Source organism: Cyphomyrmex costatus, unplaced genomic scaffold (genome assembly GCF_001594065.2).
Source record: "Cyphomyrmex costatus isolate MS0001 unplaced genomic scaffold, Ccosl1.0 scaffold36, whole genome shotgun sequence".
Taxonomy (NCBI): Eukaryota; Metazoa; Arthropoda; class Insecta; order Hymenoptera; family Formicidae; genus Cyphomyrmex; species Cyphomyrmex costatus.
The window spans coordinates 3,732,348-3,753,823 of NW_017277774.1; positions in this window are offsets into that span (position 1 = coordinate 3,732,348).

Consider the following 21,476-nt stretch of genomic DNA (forward strand, 5'->3'; position numbering starts at 1 on the left):
TCGCCAATCCCGCTCATCCAATCATTACAATAAACGTTCGAATAATCGTCGTAGAATCGCTGCAATATGTTGATTGCAATTCCGAAATGGGTTTACGGAAATGACGCAGCTTACGTGCTGCCTGTTTAATCACATTTAGTGAAACTTTAGTGCCCAACATTTCACGTAATTATCGGTGTAATCGAAGTATCGAAGTATAGTGTTTTAAAAGCTAAAAAGCGTAACTGTGAAATAAAAAAAAATATATAGATATAGTAATAGTTTTGAGTTTCTGCATATAATATAAAATAAATGTGTTTTTGTCGACAGAAATTTATAAGAACTTAACTATAATTATCAAAGTGTTTATAAATTAAAGATGTATATAGTTATACAAGTTAAACAAGTTTGAAATAAAAATTTAACTTCTGTCAAATTGAATAATCTGAATACAAATGTAATAAATGCAAGAATAGATATACAATTCTGGCTATTGGTACAGAATATAAATTTATCATTATCATATTTTTTTGTGGTAATAGATATCTATGATATATTTTTAAATGTTAATCTTGTTCTCACATTGTTACAGTTTATCGGTATTTGCTGATTGGATATCGCAATGCAGGGTGCGTTATCTGTAAAAATTCGAGCAATGTGCAGTATGTAACATTTTTGTATTACCATTGCAGCAGGTTGAGATAACTATTATCAAACACCATATCGTTATCCCGCATTCGTTATCGGACCACGAAGTATTCCGTAGAGATATCGTCATCGACATGTACTGATAGCGTTTTAATAATAATCGAATGATAAAAAATTAAGTACAATAATCGGTTAATGATAATATCACCTTGGAGACATAATACTCGAGATAATAGGTGTAATGCTCACAAAACTACTCGTATGAATACCGAAAACGTTGCCTTCATAAATATGTTTTACAACTTACAAGGCTATTTTAGATTTCTCAGTTATTTAAGAAATAAATTATTATTTTTTAAAATATATAGTTAACGAATTATTTATCGGTACACTTCTTTCTAGTCGATGGTTATTTCCGATAGAGAGAGAGAGAGAGAGAGAGAGATGAATCGCATGAGCTTCCGTTGGCAGAGCAAGAGCTCTGACGGTTAAAAGTGGCAGTAGCGACGGCTTTTATATGACGAAGTTAAAGAGGCATCCGAGATCTTCCTTTCTTCGACAAGAAAGCGGTGTCGGTTGCAAACGACGATCCCGCTGTCTCTGTTCAACATTTCATGTATCCCCTTGCACTTGGCTTTTTATCCGCTCCGTCTCTTCCGTCCTTCCGTTCCCCTCGCACATTTATGGTTCTCCCTTTAGCTTTCCCTCGCTATCACATTTTCCAAGCGGTATTCTCCTTCGAAAAGCGCTTTCTTATTTGCGACAACGCACCGCACTTGCTTGCCTCCTTCCCCCAGAACTGTGTTCTCGAACGGTAGCTATAATTGAAGAATATTGCCCCGCATGGACCGCAAATAGGACGCGACTCTAATTTCATTATTCGCGAAAGAAGCGTGCATCTTTGCAGAGAGAATACCTCACGAAGGTGACTTTCCCTACGAACCTCCTTGTATTGCTATTAGAACGTGGAGGTAGGAAAGAGGAAACGGGAGATGGGATAAAACAAGAAAAAAGTGGAAACTGCCGCACGCCACTCCGCAGAAAATGTATGACGCGGTATACCGTAGAGGTAAAAAAAAAAAAAGCTGTTTAGTCGAGCAGTAGAAAGGAGTCGTTGAGGGTCGTGTAAAAAATTGTCATGAGAACTGTATACACATTTTTCTTTTAAATTAAATCATGTTAAGGAAAAATTGCTTTATGTATTTAACATTCAATTTGTTTTCTCAAATTCAAATTAGAACAAAAAGATAACAAAAGCATTTGATAAAGCATTTGTATATCATGTTTCATTTAGAAACTCGTTCATTATTATTTAAATCTCATCTTCGCGGTACTCGTTTCGTAGAAGCGGAAGGTGAGTATAATTGACCTCGCAAGGTATTATAAATAAATTACGCTCTATTGCGCGTTACATTAATTCCTTTTCTATACGTGTTCTATAGCTTCCCTCGTTATCTTCTAAACGTTCTTTCAAGAACGAGAGACGCGGTTGCCCGGCTGTAAAGCTGCAAATCGATACCTTTCTTCGCTCGACAAAGAGACTATTTACCGTATTACTAAACCTATATATCGAATGCTTTGCAACGACCCATAGTATTAACCTTCTTTTTGTAATGCTTGTTGCATTTCGCGCTCAATTTCACCACTGATGGATACTTTTATTTTGAGTATTTGATTGTTAAAAATCGTTGAATACCATGAACTAATGCGCAATTGACCTAGACCGGCGGCGTTATATCAGATTTTACAACAAAAGAATTACGATGTACATCGCGTTATTTTTTTAGAGAAAATATTTTTACGTAAAATACAAAATAGTGTATGGTGGGTGCATTCCATAAACATTCTTCAATTGTATATATCTAGCGCAATATTGGTCCGACGTAAACTTGATAAATTTGGGGTAAACAAATTTGCTACACCAACGCGCAAGTGCATTAGTTGATACGTGAACAATAATGCTTTTTATTTACAGTTAATGTTTAGGATTTTACAAATATGTGTAGTAGCTATTTTTTCTTTAATAAGTCGTGTTGTTTGGAATTGAAAGGTAGATTAAATAATTAAACATTTTTAATGAAAAAAAAGTTTTGCAACCCTGCGTAGAAGACATTTCGAAGATTAGTTACATCAAGAATTCCTATTAAACGCCACATTCATTAAAATCATTCACACAATGATGATTGTATCGCGTGCGGCCACGGCATCGATTTATTTCTCGCCACGCCGGTGGCACGACACGGCGGAAGGAAGTATAGTCATCGATGGAAAACCGCTGTCGTCTGCTGTCTCCGTGTGTATCGGAATATGTACCGCCATGATGCGATCACACGAGCCAGGAGTGCGGACATTTACACGCATTTAACCCTTTGACGAGCGGAAACACGCACAGCAAATCAGCGTCGGCGCGAGCGTTCGCAGTGTACGCATTCGGAGCATACATCACCATCCAATTATCACAGCTCGCTGACGCTAATTTCGAGCATTCAGATATCATTTCATCCGTCAATGGCGGCCTGATTACCAATTGTATAACTCCTTTTTTTTTCCAACTCACTCTCTCCCTCGCGCCGGCACAATGGTCGCTTTCGGGCCGATCGTGCGGTCCGAGAGTGAACGCTATGCGCGAGTATGACGGCATAATATGCTTCGGAGGATGCCTGTCAATTTTGCAGCTCGCGGCTGTAAACATGACCATTTCATCGGAGATAAAATTTCAACGTTTGGCGGCTAATTTGCTTCGCGCAGAACATGACGAAGTGCAAAATTACATTACGTTAACGTTTTAGAGAGTGTTTCACGTATCCGCATACAGTTTATTAGTTGAAAAATCACAATGTTATTAAATACGATTGCGCGTCACTCGAAAAGATAAGCGGCAGATGAAAATTTGAATAGATTATTATACCTTTTCCGTCGAAATTGTATTAAATTATTGAATTTCTAATGATATAGCAATTCAATCAATTAGCAATCTTTTACGTACATGATGAACATAATGATAGAAGATGAAAAAATAAAAAAGTTAAATGTTACAAATTTCTTAAAAAGTATCTACGTATATTAAACATATTTTATTTTAATTGAATCATGTCACAGTTGTATGCAATTCATGAGTTACGTATTTTCTTAAAAAATTGTAAATTTTACTTATGTGCTTTTTCTTCTACAGAATTCTAAAAATAAGTATGCATAAGTGAAAAATCTAATACTGTATACAGCTATAAGTTTCATAGAAGATTGTTCTGAATGGAATAACGTTCTCTAAAGTTTGTGGCATGCAGCTAAAAGCACGCTTGCATTCAGTAATATTTTAGTTTCGTAATTATATACATTGATGACGTTACGTTAAATATTATTAATTAAATGCAGTAGAATGTCACCGTTATTCATATTCTAGAATAATAACATAAAGATCTAAAATACAAGAGATTGTGTACAACAGAAAATACAATTTTACATTTCAGATTTCTCGTGGAAACTGGGTTTCTTCATACAAAGTTCGCTGTGGAATCAGCAGGGAAATCACCGCGCTATGTGTGTACATAACGTAGCTGCCGCGGTAAGTAATGTCTAATTTAGAAACACGACAATCTACGGTAACACCGGGTTTCCTGCTCCACAAGTTTTCATCATGTTAATATCGATTAGCACTCTTTAGTATATTGATACATTCAACACAATTTATTAATATGAGAAGGAAGTAAACGTGTTTTTATTTGTGCATATATACTGAAATACGAATGTGTGTATTTAACTTTTTCTTGATATAATAATTTTTATACGAGAGAATAATATGCAAATCCATCTTAAATATTTTAAAAAGACATTGCTTGTTTCCGTAATTTTATTATTTTTCTTAATTCTAAATTTTAATATTTATGAGTGTATTCAGGATTTTTTCCAAGGGTGGGAAGATCTCAATTCTACCATATAAACAGCAATTTTTGCATTAATTGTTCTAGATATTTTAGAATTTTGAATGACCCTCTCTCGTTTATTTTGAAAGAAAAAACTACGAAGTTTTGGAAATTATTTTTTTTTATAATAAGAACGTATAGGTAAAATGCAGTCAATGCATGTTCTGTTTTAGGCATAAATCTTGTGCACATTTTTCTTCTGTATCAGACACCTTGTGAAAGTTCTAACGAAAGTTCCCGAAAATACATGATTGTAGTGAGGAGAAACCAACATTTCATGTGACAAAAAATTTACTCATTGTCAGAGTCAAAATGTGTGTGTGTTATAATTAAGAATGAAAAAAATAAGTCAATTTTTCGGTCGGGCTTGAGTTCTTCAAAGTCTTCTTTCCGTATACACCTATGTATCTATCTTCTCTATATCTATTTTAACAATCTTATATTCTAGCAACCTTTTTTTTTATCTGTATTTGCACATTTCTGGCGATCGTTTGATCGCTCAGTGGTCAGTATTTCCAACATGAAAGTTCCATGTGTCAGTTTACAATACGTCGCCATCGGACTAGCATACCCTCGCCGCTCCCGCACTTATTTATTTTTGCATTAATCTATTTTTATTTTATTTGCCAACGGAAATCCCGGCTGTCGCCGGCTGCACCATAGCCGCGTCGCGTCGCGTCAACTGTAAACAGAAAGCCATGCGGCATTGCGGCAATCCTATCACGTATGCGCGTGTCTACGTGCACGCGCCGTTCATATGCTCGTCGGAGCAAATATGGTAATGCATTCACGCGAAATGTTTTCACGAGGCTTTCTCGAAATACCAAGTCCGCGCGCGAGGCTTCCCTAACGGTTTACAAACAAGCCTGATCGCTCTAGATGATGGCGAGCAACCCTCATGACGCGTTTTCGGTACCTACCGCATACATGCCGAAGCATTGCAAATGCGTGCAGGGTGAGGCATACATTTAATAGCCACGTCGTCAAATATTTAACTAATTTTATTTGTTTGTATTTTATTTGTTCTGTTGTAACTGTGTCCGAAAGTAGTTTGTGAAAATTAGTTCCAAAATAGTAAGTAATATATTTTGTCCTGATACAATTTCGGGTTAAAGATAAACTCATATGTTGCAATTGTTCTCTTTTCATCGTTTTATCGTATGAGAGTGTGGAAATATTTATTCATTTGTATATTTATTTTTACTAAAAGTAAAGATAAAAATTTTTAGTGAAGCTTTTATAACATCACGGATGTGTGAGATATAAAAGCAAATTTAAATATTTCGATAAATTGTAAATATATATTTTACAAATCCGTTAATTCCATAAGCGGACCAATTCTCGAGAACCGAGAACTGTATTTTTGTGCCATGTTCGTCAAATTGAGACCTCGCGATTTTCCATGAAATTCAACGGTGGATAATAAAGTAATGTCAATATTACCGCCGCTATTATCCTAATCGATGTTCGTGATAGCAGCACTGAGGGCTTACACGGATCCGATCGGAGACCCCATCAGGATGGCTCGGTTACATTCATGATTCTGGTGCAGCGATTACGGTCGATGATCCGTGGTGAAATAACCCTCGGTTCTAATCATTTCTCCGTACCAGGACCGCAAGGCCAGATGGGTCGTGGTGGAGTTGCGAAATCCTTGGCTAAGCCGTGATCGGGGTGACGCGTTTGAAGTCGCAAACCGCGAACGAGGAACGATCGGCGGCGGCGGGTCGAATCGAAGGTTCATGGGCCATCTGTTGTTAAACGGGGAACGCGCATCGACCCGTAATACCTATCTTACATTACGAAATCATCGATGACTAAATCCTCCAGAGCAATTAGCTGGAAAGCGGCACAAATCCGGAGGAAACTGCCCCTTGCTCGTGGATCAATATTCCCTCTGATATGACATTAGTCATAGGATTTGAAATTGGTAATAAAATGATACATTCTCTTGTGTCAATAATGAGTTACGATAATCCTTCGTTGGTCTATTTGGAAAATATTGGACACTTTTCTTCAAAACAAACAGAATTATTACAACATTTTAATTGAAAATTATTTTATTAAATTGTAACACTATTAAATGAAAAAAATTAATCATACTCTTGTTTTAATAAAATTTTATTTGTTTCATTAATAGTGTTCTAAATTAACAAGATTAGTTTTAATTAAAATAATATTGATATAACATAATTTTTTTTCAGTGTTTAATTTGAAACATTTATACCTATATAAGCTCCATTCTGACTCTATTAGATGATAAATAGCATTTACAGAGCATTTACTAGATTATTCAAATATCGACCGGACTGAAAAATTGCTAACAAAATACATTTTTTTGTATGAATAATGAATTACGATAATTCTTTGTTGGCCTATTTAGAAAATATTGCAGACTTTTTGGAATCTTCTCTAAGGATATAAATTTTTTTTCTATTAACAAACGGAATTGTTACGACGAAGAATTTCTACACATAATTAAAAATATTTTAAGAGATCTATTCTGACTTTATAAATAATAAATGGTATCTACACGTTAATACCTTACTTTACATTCTATACGAAATTGCTCTTGTCAATTTTGATTTTTATATGACATATAATTTTCGTTATTGGTCGCAGTAACGTATAGATACGTATCCGCAAGACTTTCTCTTCGTAGATCAAATAGAGTCGTAATCATTTATCGAACAGAACTGCCGGGTGATCTCTCCAACATCGGTCGCACGTGTTCGCGAGAACGAGATAAAGATATCCTACATATTGCGCGATATTATGCAATGGATGATGCACCACGCGCCGTTACTGCCTTCCTCATCGTGCCGCACGGTAAATTCGGGCGCAACCGCGCGCGTATTTGCTCTCGGAAGCGACGATATCCGCTGACGCGTGCCGCGCTCACGATACGCTCTGATTATCAACGAATAATTCCTGCGAACGACGCGCTGTAGCGTGCAAATTTCCCGACAGAACGCCGCGCCCGGCCCGTCGAAAATCATTCCGACGACGCGCCGCGCCGGGCGACGCGCAGGGGGATGGAAGCGGCCTCGTTGGCAAAAAAAAAACCCGCTTTTCGCTTATCCCTTGAACTTTGATCCCCCGTGGCGTGCCGCTGACAGGTTGTTCAATGTTTGCTCGACCGTTTGTCCTGCAGACCGGTATTTGGTTAATCAGCGAGTTAGTTGTCCATGGTTGAATTCCCGCCGTCGTTTCTCCCGCCGTGTCCTACCCGTTTACACGTAACACGCGCGTTTCTCTCCATTTCTCTCTCGCCCTCCACCTGTCCGTTAGTTTGTTTATCTCTTTCGCGGATAGGGTCTCGCTGGACTATGGCTGATCGGAATTTATCGAACGTGTTCGTGCGTTCACGCGTGCAAATATCTATTGCATGTTGAGTGATTCGGCCCACACTTCAGACGTTCCCTTTATTTAATGACATGAATGTCTTTATATATTAATAGATTTTTTTTTTAAAGTAGTAGTTTTGTGGAGAGAATGCAATTTATTTCGCAATTCAAAGTTGAAAAAGCCTCTCCGACCATATATATATTTTTTTAATTCATCAGACTCGTGTATTGATCATTCATTATAGATATAAATATCTATTACATGTGTATAAGAAGAGTTAATATATAATGATTAATTGAATGAATCAAGTTATATCACAATAACATTATTAGTTCTATTAATATAAAATATAAATTTTATATATATGTATCTATTAAATATTAATCAATTCTTTTTGTATTCAGATAAAAATATCTTAAAAATGGGGTTTTCTTATACGATTAACATCGACCTTATACTTTTATATACTATTGAAAATATTAGGTATATATGCTAGTTGAAAAGAAGATTTCTCTTCTCGCCTGCAAAGGATCGAAATTTCTGAACTAAGCACAAGAGAAGATACGTCCCCAGAATCCACGCGCAATGCTCCCTAATCTGTACGAGATCTAAACAACGCAGCCGGCATTTGCACGCTCAGATAGATAACCTAATCCGATCTTCTACGACTCCGCCGCGTATATCGCCCGTTTCTCTGTCCGCCCGAAAACCAAGAGCGTTCTCTCAGCTTCCGTCGTCTGCGCCGTCCTTCGATGTGTGTACGAAGTTAGTGAGTTTGCGTAGTTAGCGTTACTTGTGCATTAATTGAGGATTACAACAGCAACGAGATATGAGGGGGGGGGGGGCGGGGGGAAGGGAAGTCGGGGGTTGGGAGGATGAAGCCGACGATGGAGAGGATGGAGTCGAGAGGGGAGGACAGCATCGCGTCGGAGGGTTGGACGAGGAGGAGTTGGTCGACAAGCGTGAGTACAAGCTCAAGCGCAGGCTTCGGTCTCAGACTCTCAGGCACATGGTAACTTTCCTAATCACCGTACGAAGCCCCGAGGTAGTCATCCGCTCAGCCATCATACCGCCATCTAAGTACAGCAGACACGAAAGCTCGATTAGAGACGTCGAAATCGCGTGCGGCATACGCGGGACGTACCTCTCTGCTGGATACGTACTCTCCTACCTACGTCGATTCCCGACTCGAAGTTCAAGCTCTTCGTGATCGCTGGCGCGATACAAAAGGAAACCGGTCGCGAACAGTCAATACGTGTCCTCGATTCGGTAGAGCGAATCGTTCAAGAACAGTCCTCGCTAGTGAGGAAACGTGCTTTTACGCTAGTACCTTTGATACATGTTGTACCTGTTAACGCCATAGATGGTTATATATACTTCACGGATTGCTATTGTTTCATCTTGGTGTTTATTTAGCCTAGCTCCGCGATTTGTGTGGGTCAGTGCGTTCTACTGGTCTCTTAGGACACTAAATAATTAAATTCAGCAGATCATCTAGCCTTAAGTCCTGCGCGCACCGCATTTCCGGCTTTAAGTATTTAGATACATCTAGATGCATCTACGTAATATTTCAAATCATTTCAATGTACTACGAAAAATATGTACGTTTACAAATAATAATATACTTTTTATTCATGAGTTACTTAAAATATTTGAAATATTAATTTAATTTGATACTTTTAGTTTTTTTGTTAAAATTTTATACATTTTTCAAATAATTTTAAAAAACACAAATGATATACATCACTTAGATGAAGAATATTCACATAATTTTTACGTGTCATATGGATTCCTACAGATTACTGATGGTCGTAATCTGATGTTAGAGAATTTTTGATCCTACAAAGCAGACTTTTGTGCTCACAACGTAGTCTTCTTGATTTCGCGATACCATATGTGAAAAACTAATTCACAAAGTCGCTTTCTGTTTTAAATAATTCTAACGCGCGTGATCACTTAGGTCGAAATGTTGAAAAAATAATGACACAATGTAAAATATGTTCATATATTTCGCTCTTAAAATTTTTGTTAACATTAACATTGGATAATTGCATTTATACAAATATTAGTTAGACATTTGTGGAAGAATAATAGTAAAATGCAAAATAACGGGGGCTACAAAGTCGAATTCCATTTAAGAAAATGATGAATACTAATTAGATATTATAACAAATCCCCATTCTTATTTCTTAATGAGTTTTAATGAGAAAATTTGCTGATTATTTAGTACATTATTACTATTATTATAACTTATTAATCTGACTGTAAAGCAAAGTTTGCTGTTTGCACCAAACGGCACGAGATGGCTTGTTCATAAAATAATGACTGCTTCCTTTGTGCTATTTCTCGACATCTTCTGCATTTCAGTATTTCGAGGGAAAGAGACAAAGTACTCGTAATAACTAAGTACTTTGAAAGTATGAAGATAATATTCGTATTGTTACGGGGCTGCGTGCATAACGTCAAAACGAAGACAAAAAGGACAATATGACCGATACGAAACTGAAAGAGGACGAATCGTTACTCCACGATTACGAAATACGAGCTGCGTTTATATAACCATCCTGTGCTAGTTCTTAAAACCGTTAGAGATGTAGAAGCTCTGAATAGTTGCGTTAAAACTATACTAAAGTTGCGAACTTTCAAGATATTTTATATAATGAGTCGGTGGCTGCATTACGGTAAGCTCAGCTTTAAACTTTTGGACATGCTTACGAATAAACGATATTACATAATCCGCTGTAAAAGCAAAAATTCTTTTACGTTAGTCATCGTCGTTTTAACGAGCTGAAACTCTATGAATGTGAGGCAAGTTAAATATTTAATATGTGTGAATTATTTCTTTCTCTCAGTATGTAATATTTATCATTAAAATTAATATTCACAATTCCAAAATCAGAGAAATGATTCATAAATCAAGAACGAGAAGAAGAAATTTCAAGCTCTAAAGTCTCTTAAAAAGTATAATTCATTATAATGGAAAAAATTACTGTTATGTGATGAACAGAAGAATAAAAATCCCAAATACACCCACGTATAATAAACATACAATATTTGTTGAAATGCAACGGATTATTGAGAAAGTTGATTGATGAAAAATTTAGGAAAAGGGAATATATAGTTTGATTTTAAAGCATGGATACCTCAGCGCCCCTTTCAACCAGTCGACTCTTCGGTAAAAGGCCTCTACCAAATTTAAAAGAAAGTAAACGTTACTCTTATCTCGAAGAAATGTAATCTGTTCCTCCCTTATTGTATTTGGCGCAAAAAGGGACTTTTAAGTGCAGCAAAGTGGAAGCACAATGGAGACCATTATTTTTACAATGTGCTCTTTTATGTAGTGAATGCAACAATAAAAAATGCAGATTGATTCGATTAGGCTCGATTGATAGCATCTTGTCGTGTATATAAAAAACAAATGCATATATCTACATTACGCAAGTTTTGCTGTTACTTTTTTATATCCGAAACTTATAAATTCTCTACTTTAATGATTTTAGAATTCCAAATTAAAACATATTGAAAGATGTGGTGATAAAGACGTGATGTTTATCATTCTCTGTGATTTCTTCCAAATAAATTTATAATTAATAATGTAGTCTCCGTTAGAGAGATAAATTCCGTCATAGCGACACACCGCGGTTATATTTGAACAAACTTTCGATCGCCGTTTTGGGCAGTGACTATTATCAGTCAACTCGTAGAGATATGAACGGCTGTGTGATATCGTAAAACCGCACGCAGCCTGTGCTGAAGCTTGTGCATCCACTTTATTCATGAAGCGGCAATCGGTGAAAACGGAGGTATGCCTGGCGACGCTATCGTCGAAAATCGTTCTATATAAACACGGACTTAACCGGCCCTCCGCGTCCCACCGCTGGTCGCTCACCCCTTTCCCGATACAATGTAGCCGAAGCGAGATTGACCGGGGTGGAAAGGGGGTGAAGCAGGGCGGTTGGGCAGGGTTGAACCACCGTGCTCCAGCATATTCATGAGCGCTGAGTGCGCGGGGGTCTGAACCAATATACCGCCTCTGTTCTGTTCGTATGTATGCAGGTACGTATGCCTGTGTGTACACACGTGCATGGGCGCGCGTGCGCGTACGTGTGTATGTATGCAGGTATGTAGGTATACGGAGAACGGCTAGTTTAGTGCCGTAAGTAAGGGCGAACCGTTTATTCAGCAGCTTTTGCGCGGTTACGCGACAAGTCCGAAGAGATCCGAAAGGACGACGTGCCCTCTGGGCTTCCTTCCACGATCTAATCCGTAACACTTTGCAATTTTGCGAAGTCAAGCTTTCGGGGCTCGTTTCGTGATGTAACACGTCAGTAGAGTCAAAGTTTGATAATGGCTTCACGTTAAGTTTTAAGGTGGTTGAAGATTATGTTCGCTATCTTGTTATAATTTTTGCTTGTGCATTTTGCATTATCTTTGCTTACCTATCCTTCTTGTAGTGCTCGTATATGATGTTTTTAATCATAGTCGTACAATTATTTCGTTTCTGTTGGAGGTAATTTTATTCTTTAATGTTGAAAGCAAACTCTATTTTAGAAAAAAATTTATTTTAATTCGTAAGAATAATTTCGTACGAAAGTAAAAAATATTATAAAATTGATATATTGCAACTACTACAATATTATTTTATAAGTACGAAAGAAATTAAAATTAAATAATTTGAAACATGCGACATATGTTTCCACTTCTTCGTAAATTACAACAAAACATATTAAATATATTATTAAGATGATATCGATTGGTAGTAATTTTTTTAAAAGAGGCACAGTTTACGTATAAAGCATTGAAAAGCGGCACTGACGTCAACACAAAATCGGTCCGATTCGTAGAAGAATTGTACGAATGCATTACGATCGTTTGGAAAGCGACTCCAACGTAAAAAAAAAAAAAGAGAATGGTATTGAGATAGAGGATGTTCCGATAGATCCGTATATCAAATCTGACATTTCGTGTTTTACGTAAAACGGGTGCTCGCACGAATGCGCGCGCGTATCGGCCGCGGGGTATATAGGGCATTCCATTCGAGGCGAAATCGGTCCAATTACACATGTATCGGATATGTGATTACTCAAAAAATATTTATTGGTGCCTATTCTTCGTCGTTCTCCATTCGTACATCAGTATCCAGATTACATTTTAAAGGCAATTTTCGCAACCCCGATCCGGACTAATTCACTCTTGCCGACACATCGCGCATGAGTGGGAAAGAAGCGAGGGCCGAATTGATGGCAATATTAAACTTCCCGCACGAAGTATCAACGTGACTCTCTCGTTCTCACCATACAGAGACACGCACGCACACACACATACATATATATATATATATATACACCATATATGTCAACGTATATACATGGTTGTCTCGATTTTCATGTATAGATTCGATAGCGAACATTCGCTGGAGGCACTTGTTTGCAGTGTCCGTCAGCGAGAGGGTATAGGCTGAAAGCCTATTCGGGGTAGCCTGATGCAGGAATACCTATTGAAATTCTTTAATTAACCCTCACGGCATCTCCTTTCCCGTATCCGCGCGTAGCTCGTTCAAAGGAGCGCAGAAGGACTGAGCAGCAGATTGATCGTGCTCAAACGATGTGTAAATTAATCGGTCGCAAGCAGCAACGCCGTAAGGGGATATTTCCTGCTTGCGCAGATTATAATGCGAGTCAGTAGACCCTGTGATTGCAATATGACATATATATATTACCGATATTAAATTTATCTGATGATCTGTTGTATTGTTTTTTTATTTAAAGTAATTTGATTTTAAAAAGAATTAGAATATTCGGATTTAATAAAAATAATATTTTTTTAAAATTAACTTTTTATTTAAGTTAATTCAATCTTAATGTAACTGTAACTGAGTTGGTTTATTGTTCATTCAATTTTTAACTTAAATTAATTTTGTAATCCATTAAATTTAACTTGATTTAGTCGAAACAAACATTAATTTATCCAATCCCGTATAACATCATAGTATATCGCATAATTCGATAAAAATGTCCGAATTTAAGGAATGAACAATCTTTGATTATGAGAATTTCTGAAATTCGGCTACTACGTCGCGTCGGTGAGTTGCCGTCGTTTGTAATTGCGTGGACGCGATAATTTAATAGTACGCTCGCTTGGGTTACTGGATTTCACGACGCAGTCAGATTTTATAGTTTGCACAGTGGAACGATATTTCCGTCAATATTAAACGTCATTGCAGCTTCATTGGCATTAACTAATGTTTGACGACATTAATCTATTTTAGGTAACCGCAGACCGTAGCAATCATAAACCATTTTGCATACAAACCATTCGCATTAGCGGCTGTTTTGGAATCGTTTTGTAATTTATAACATATGACGAATGATAGGAGGAGGGTTTCACTTACGTGAGGAAGCAAGCACGCGCTTGGTTGATTTATGACTAACACCCTATTCTCACAATTTATATCCATAATCAGTGCTTTCCGAAATTATATAGCAGTAAAATTTTTATGTTAAATTTCATTACGGAAGTAGATAGTAATAGGTATAATTATTCGGAATAGTCTTTGTAGACGTAATTGAAAATTTAAAAACCCCATGTACACAAACCAGAATTTAAAAAACGTAGTCTCACTATCTCTAGCGTTAAGAAGGTAAGTGAAAAAGCTATACTAGAGTACAATCTCAGAGAGCGAGAAAACGGAAGGAATTGGCAGAATGCGAACCGAGGGAAGACGGATAGTTTTCTTTCGCGCGTCTACCTTTGTCGTTTCCGTCAAAGGAGCTATCGATCTAAGTCGAACAAAGGAGCTACTTTAATTATCGGCTGTGTTTCGCGCGCTGGCGCATCTACCCGGCTGTTTGGTGTCCTTTGTAGGAACCTCCAAGCGGATGGGTAAGACCGCGCATAGAATGGGACGAGTGTATACCCGGGGGATGAGTTCACCCTAACGCCGCCGGTTCGCAGACAGCCCGTAAAACAATATGGGCCAGCCGGCAGCTTCGCATGCGCGACTAATAAGTAAATACGAATTAGCATTCCGAGTCCTTCGGCGATATAAATCAAACGAATTAATTACAAAGTGGAGACTAAAGAGAAGAGCATGGTGTACGCGCGCGCCTTGGTGGCGGCGAGCTGTCCCGAAGTAAAGAACGCAACGCGCCGTCGCCTGCTTTGCATATTGCTCTCAACGTAAATACTAATAAATCCCGGCTCGGTACTCACGTACCGGTACGTCCGACAAATTAAACGCGCGACAGACACGCTAATAGATGCGTGTTCCATTGAGCGTGTCTCTTTTGTATTGTACGTCAGAGTCGTTCCGTGAAAGCAGCGAATTACATTCGTTCCTACGATGAAGGAGTTATGGGAGGCCTTTGATCTCGACAGCATAGCATAGCGTTTTAATTCGTTCGCTTAAACAGATATCCAGACGTGCGTAACTGCATCTACACTCAACTTCTTTATTTGCGTCGCGACGTGGTGCCGGGGAAATCGACGCGGATGTTACAATGGGGTATCAACAAGTGGAGCGCGTCGGGTCTCAGAGAAACGTAGAAAGGCGCTTGGTGTCTATAATAATAAATTTCCGAAGAAATGTTAATTTTCATTATATATGTATATAGATAATTATTAGAGAAATTTGTTTAGAGTACGATATTTTTCAACAATATACTCGTCTATTGTTCGAAGGGAAGACATCTATATATCTGTCTGTTCTGATACCCGTAACGCTCATCCGTGTCTGGATAATAGATTCGCTTTCACCTCTATTAGGAAAATGCGCGTTATCCACGATGGATGCATTATTACAAAGAGCGATCCATTGGATGACGGATTACGTGTGTGATAAAGGGCGGGAAACGCGCTGTCTCGTTGTAAAACGATTAATTGGCGCATTGCTGGGCAGCCCCGCGGCGCGCGATGTGGCTGCTAAACGACATAAAGATGCTTGCTACGTGGATACGCAACGATTAATCCCATCGTCGAATAAACAGGGTACTGACGTTCGCGACAACTCGGCGTTATCTGTCACGTACACGCGTTGATAATGCCCGGGCCTGTACGAGTGCATTACGCGCAGGACGGTGCATAAACGGCTCTAGGAGAAACCGAGTGGAGGATAGGCTTTTCATTACTGTTTGGTATCGTGTTTCAGCCACCCTAACGAGTCGAATGAAGGGTTGTCGCGTCGCTCGCTGCGCGAACTGACTGCGGCGAACGCGAGGGCGGCAGGCTGAGGGACGACGAGGGTTGGGGTTAAACGGGGATGAACGAGAACTGAGACGGGGTTGTTTGCAGTTTCCCTCTAATTTTGTTGGAAACATCGTTACACCTAGATCGTATCATCTTGTTTATGGGCTTATACCTAGATGCCGTTCGACGCTACCCTCTCCGCTCGTCGACCGCCATTTTATTATCGTGAAGTAAAACGAGCTCGTCTGCATTGGCATATGACTTTTATTTGTGTTCTAGAAACGAACAATTCACAATTGAATCTCACTCGATAATTGTATACCTGAGTACGTAGGTGAGTAATTCGTATCTGTCGATATTACTTGTACTTGTAAATTATCGATAAATCGTAAGACGTCCATCACAGACAGAATATAAGTAGGTCCACAATACTGAATTCTAGTTGGGGTGATGTTTTCCGCAATAAATTTCCAGTGTTTTAAGCTCATCAGCATTATTAAATTGCTTGTCAATTTAATTTGTGACATTATGTATGTACTCAGTTTCAGTTTAGGACTGTGTTTCGAAACCGACAAATAATTAATTGGCATACAGTTTGTTTGAACTGGAAATGTTGTGAGAACTGAAGACTGTATAGGTACAGGCTAGTTTACCAATAACATTTGAAAAGCAGCGAGGACAATCGTAAAACAACGTTCATGCAAGTTTCTCGACAAAATAGCTAGATATCTATCTTTGAAATGAAACTCGTCGACCGAGCAGTGTTTCACTAAAGAGGGAAGGCACGCAGCGGCGCGGCGTTTCGATTGTTACGCATGGCGTAACTAATTACCGGCTAATTGTAGACAATGACATTTTCCCTTGTACTTTATTTCGCGTTGCTGTTATCGTAAATGCTTGCAAATTAACGTTAACCTACGTATCGGAACCCAATTTCGCTCAATTAAGCAATTAACGGCCTTCGAGCGTCAAATAACGCTCGTTTTCCCGACTGACGCGCAGAGTTCACCTCCATTATTTGCGTCCATTTTGTTATCGATAGTTACAGTAAAAGTTGACATGCACCGTGACTATTTATAGCACTCCCTGTAATGAAATAAATTCAGCAAGATACAAACCAAACTATCTGTGCAAAAAAATCACAGGAAGGTGAAATATTTGAATTTTTACTATAAAATTTAAATTTTTCTACAAACTTTACACTCTTTGAAATAGGGGATGCATATTTCTCTCCAAACCGCTATTTCGCTTGTCTTCTACTCGTATTTTCCTCACGCATCCATCGGGAATCGTACTCGCGTTGCGCATGATCCACGTACATGTATAAGCATATCCGGCGACGCGTTCACCGCCCGCATACGCGCGTCTACGCACGTATCACGGGCGTCGTGATTCGCTTCGTGTTGACAGCGGATGGCACGTGGAAAGCGCGGCGGCGTACATAGCGCACGTGCGGAAAAATAAATCTTATTGTTTCTGGAATCGAGTTTACCTGGGCGGTCCACCTGTCACGCTCGTCAGGCAAAGCGACAAAAAGTTTAACGACGTTATCGCGTTATCCAAACACAGGCAGACCCGCGTGAGCGCGTCGCGACGCGTGCGCGCGCGCGCGCGCTCACGTATGTATACGTAGAGTACACAATGCGCGATGCACTTGTCGTCGTCGATGCACGCGCGACTGTCACGCGTTGGTGAACGGGTAAGTCTACGCGGACTGTCTACAGAGGGGAAAAAAATATAAAATGACGAAAGATAAAGCGCGGAACACACGGGGACGGCGGGGGGGGAGGGGGCGTAAAAGTGAAATGTGCGGAATTTTTGCGACCCCCGTGACAAAATTGCATCCGCCCACGCGCGCTGGTGACGCGCATCGCCGCCCTGCAGCTGCTCGCTTTGTGCATGCGTGCACCCCGAAATACAGCCGGGATCGATTCGAATGGAATTTCATGCAGTCAAGGACCTCTCTGTTCCTCGCTTCTTTCGGCGGTGTTTTTTTTTTTCCTCTCCGACCTGGCCTTTTTTTCACTGTCACTCTGGGGAACCGTAGACGAGAGTCGCATTAACCTTAGAAAAGACCTGCCCCATTCTGATCTGATCAAAGGCCAAGCGGTTCATCATCTGTTCGTCCTGTTGAAATCTCGGTTTTTATCTTACGTTCCAATTTCCCGCGAGAATTAGACATTAAAACATGTTAACTTTTAGTTAAGCTGTGAATTTGGTTTTTAAAAAAATTAATGGCATAGAACAAAATAGAAGAATTGAAGGGCTAAGAATCATGCAGTTAAATGTTACAGTAAATAAATTATAAATATACAATTATTGGAAATCTATAAATTATTGCTTCATAATTCTCTTGTTTTTTCCTTTAAATGTTGCAAGTCAATAAATAAAAATAGTCAAATTGGTCGTTGAATGTAGTAATAGTTTCGACGCCGATCGGGTCATTTTTAAGAAGTCATTCTTGAAAAAACGCGAATATATAACTATAAATAAACGAGTAACATATAACTGGCTCTTAGTCAATTGTTCTAAACTTTGTTTTATTCTTACAGAGCCTTGGTATTATTTATTATTTTTAATAGTATAGATATACAGAGAATTGTTGCGAAAATATTTATGAAATATAAAAAAGCAGACAAGTTTTGTCCAAATTTTCATTGTCTAGATACAGTAAAATAGGATGTATGTGAAAAAAATATAACGTATACGCATTCACACAACGTATGGCCGTTTTTATTGATAGAACGAATTTTGCCACGTAAAATCAATGCGAATGATAAAACGATAAGGTAGAGGTATAAATTTTATCGAGTGCTATGTGTCGCTATGTGTTGCTATGTGTATGCGTTTTAAATGGCATTACCGTACCCGGCGTTTTCGGATCACACGCGTTCTACAGATTGCATTTTGCACAACTTCCATAAACCTATTATAGTTGAACGACGAAGTGTAAACAGAACCGTATAATGTGTTTCGTGCTTTGCGCAAAGTTTTTCTTCTTACAGCATCAGGAATGAAAGGATAAGAATATAGAGATTCGTAGCAATCTGTTCATTCGCACTCGTCTGCATTCCTCGTACATACCTACTCTATATATACATATATATATATATAACGAGATTTAATTAAAGCTAACAATTTATTGTTGTTTTCGCGTTCGTTCTAAATACTATACCTTTACATCTTTTTGTGAATTTTTAAGTAATTGGTTGATCAAAGTATCCGTTGCCATATTGTTGCATTATGATACAAATGCAGAGAAAAAGCGAATGAAAATGTCTCTTTAAACGTGCATATACGCCAACTTTGTAAAATATCCTGTATATATGCAAACGTATTAGGTATTGCAAACACAATTATATGGCATAGGTCACGTTGTATACACATTGCATTAAACACAACGTAATATATGACATTATTTCGAAGTCTATACAATCCCACATTATGCTATTGTAGGTAATGCGATTTTTTGAACGTTCTATTCATCTTGCGCATTGCGCAAGATACGGTAAAGAGCTGAGATTTAAGTACTTTATACATCTTTAGTTGACTTCAAGGAAATTCGAGAAATGACGATATTATCGTGTCTTAATATTAGTCCATAGTCTGATATTAGTCTTGAAACGTTGCATTTTAACGGAGGCGACGGAGTATGATAAAGTCCAGTGCATATCTCGTTGGAGATTACATTCGGCGGCGTCTAACTTGTTACAGCCGGAGCCACGCATTGACGATATCGCCGTGATTTGTGCTACGTAATATATTGTTACGACACGGTATGTCGTGGAACGTAACGTATATCTACGTTACACGTTATAGCGCTGGGAATAATCCGGAATTAGAGAATGCCGAGATTAACTCGCTGCGGGGCATCTACGCTGCGCGAAGAGTTACATTGTAAAGCACTATTACAAAGCAGCGTTTCCTAAATAGGCGATTATGGCAAGTGCGTTAAAACTTCTATCATTATCGTGCTTATTCGAGGCGATACTAAAGACAAGCAATTTCACGCTGTTCCGATGGAAAATTAATGCTTGCAGAAAGTGTTTTTATGCTAAAAACCGCGTTGTGACGTTTATCGTCATTAACGTTCATCGAACGTTTGATATGGTAGTTTGAAATGTAGAATTTTCTCTTCATGAAAAATGCTTAATTAGCGGAAAAGGAAGCTTATCACAAATAGAATGAAACATAAAAAAGGATTCAATCAACGTATTATGCTCAGTATCCTTTCTATTGCGGATGCAAAGGGAGTACGAGTTTTGTCGTGTTGCGCTATCAGAAATGGAATTTGGATTAAAAAGGGCATTACCTATCCGACTGAAGAGTCACTGAAAAGAGAACGTTTTCAATGCAGTAAAACCCGATTTAAAGCTGTCAGTTCAGTGTATACGTCGCCTGTGTGAAAGGATTAATAATGAACGGCCGTGTTGCATTAGGCAGGTACGAAATATACGCTGATAATAATTCTAAGACTGACAAGGATACATGATATATTTAGCTCTTTTGCAGACGTCAGTGACGTCATACATGCGCGCGCGTGCATATAACATTTGATTATAATATTGCCACACTATAAATATAAAAGTTAGCTCATTTATAATAGTTAAACAGTTATGGCATAATTTTATTTAAAATTTTTAACATTTTCTAATTTTAAATAAAGTTATGTTATAGCTGAGTTTGCCCCGTTCGGATCCGGCGTTAAACTGTAGGTCACACATTATTAGTGGATGTATGTATGTTTGGATCCCCCAGCTGGAGGTGGGAAATTAGGCTAACAACATAATTCCGGAAAAAATCTATTGTTACTGAAATTACTTATTACAGGCTCTATGCTCCACGCGGGAGTTAAAAGAATATATACATATGTATATATATAGCTAGTTTAAACTAATTTTTCAAACATATTACGACGAAAAAAAACTAAATATCAAAATATAAAAAGTAAAAATTTTGTTTCATGTAATGTGAGTTTTCTCTTTTCTTTTAAAAAATTTTTTTAGATATTCTTGAAAGGAAAATTTGTATGGTTATAATTTAGAGTTAAGAATTATGAAACAGCATTGGTTTTATAATTTTAATTTGCAATTTTTTTATTCAAGTTGGATTAAATATATTTTACAATCTTTCAGATATCTTTACGCATTTATTAAATAAGCTCCCGTCTTATTCAATATATTATATGAAGTGTCAAATAAACCTGTTTAATTTATCACTTCGCTCGGTTATATTATACGATCCAATTAGCAAGGATCTAAGGACAAAGGACGCATAATTCTTGTTAGCTCCTTCACATTTCATTGCTCGTTATATAAGCTAATTAAGTGCGAGTCCTTAGACAGATAGCTATGTATAAGATATAGCCATAACCATGTTTCTCATAACTCTTAGTAC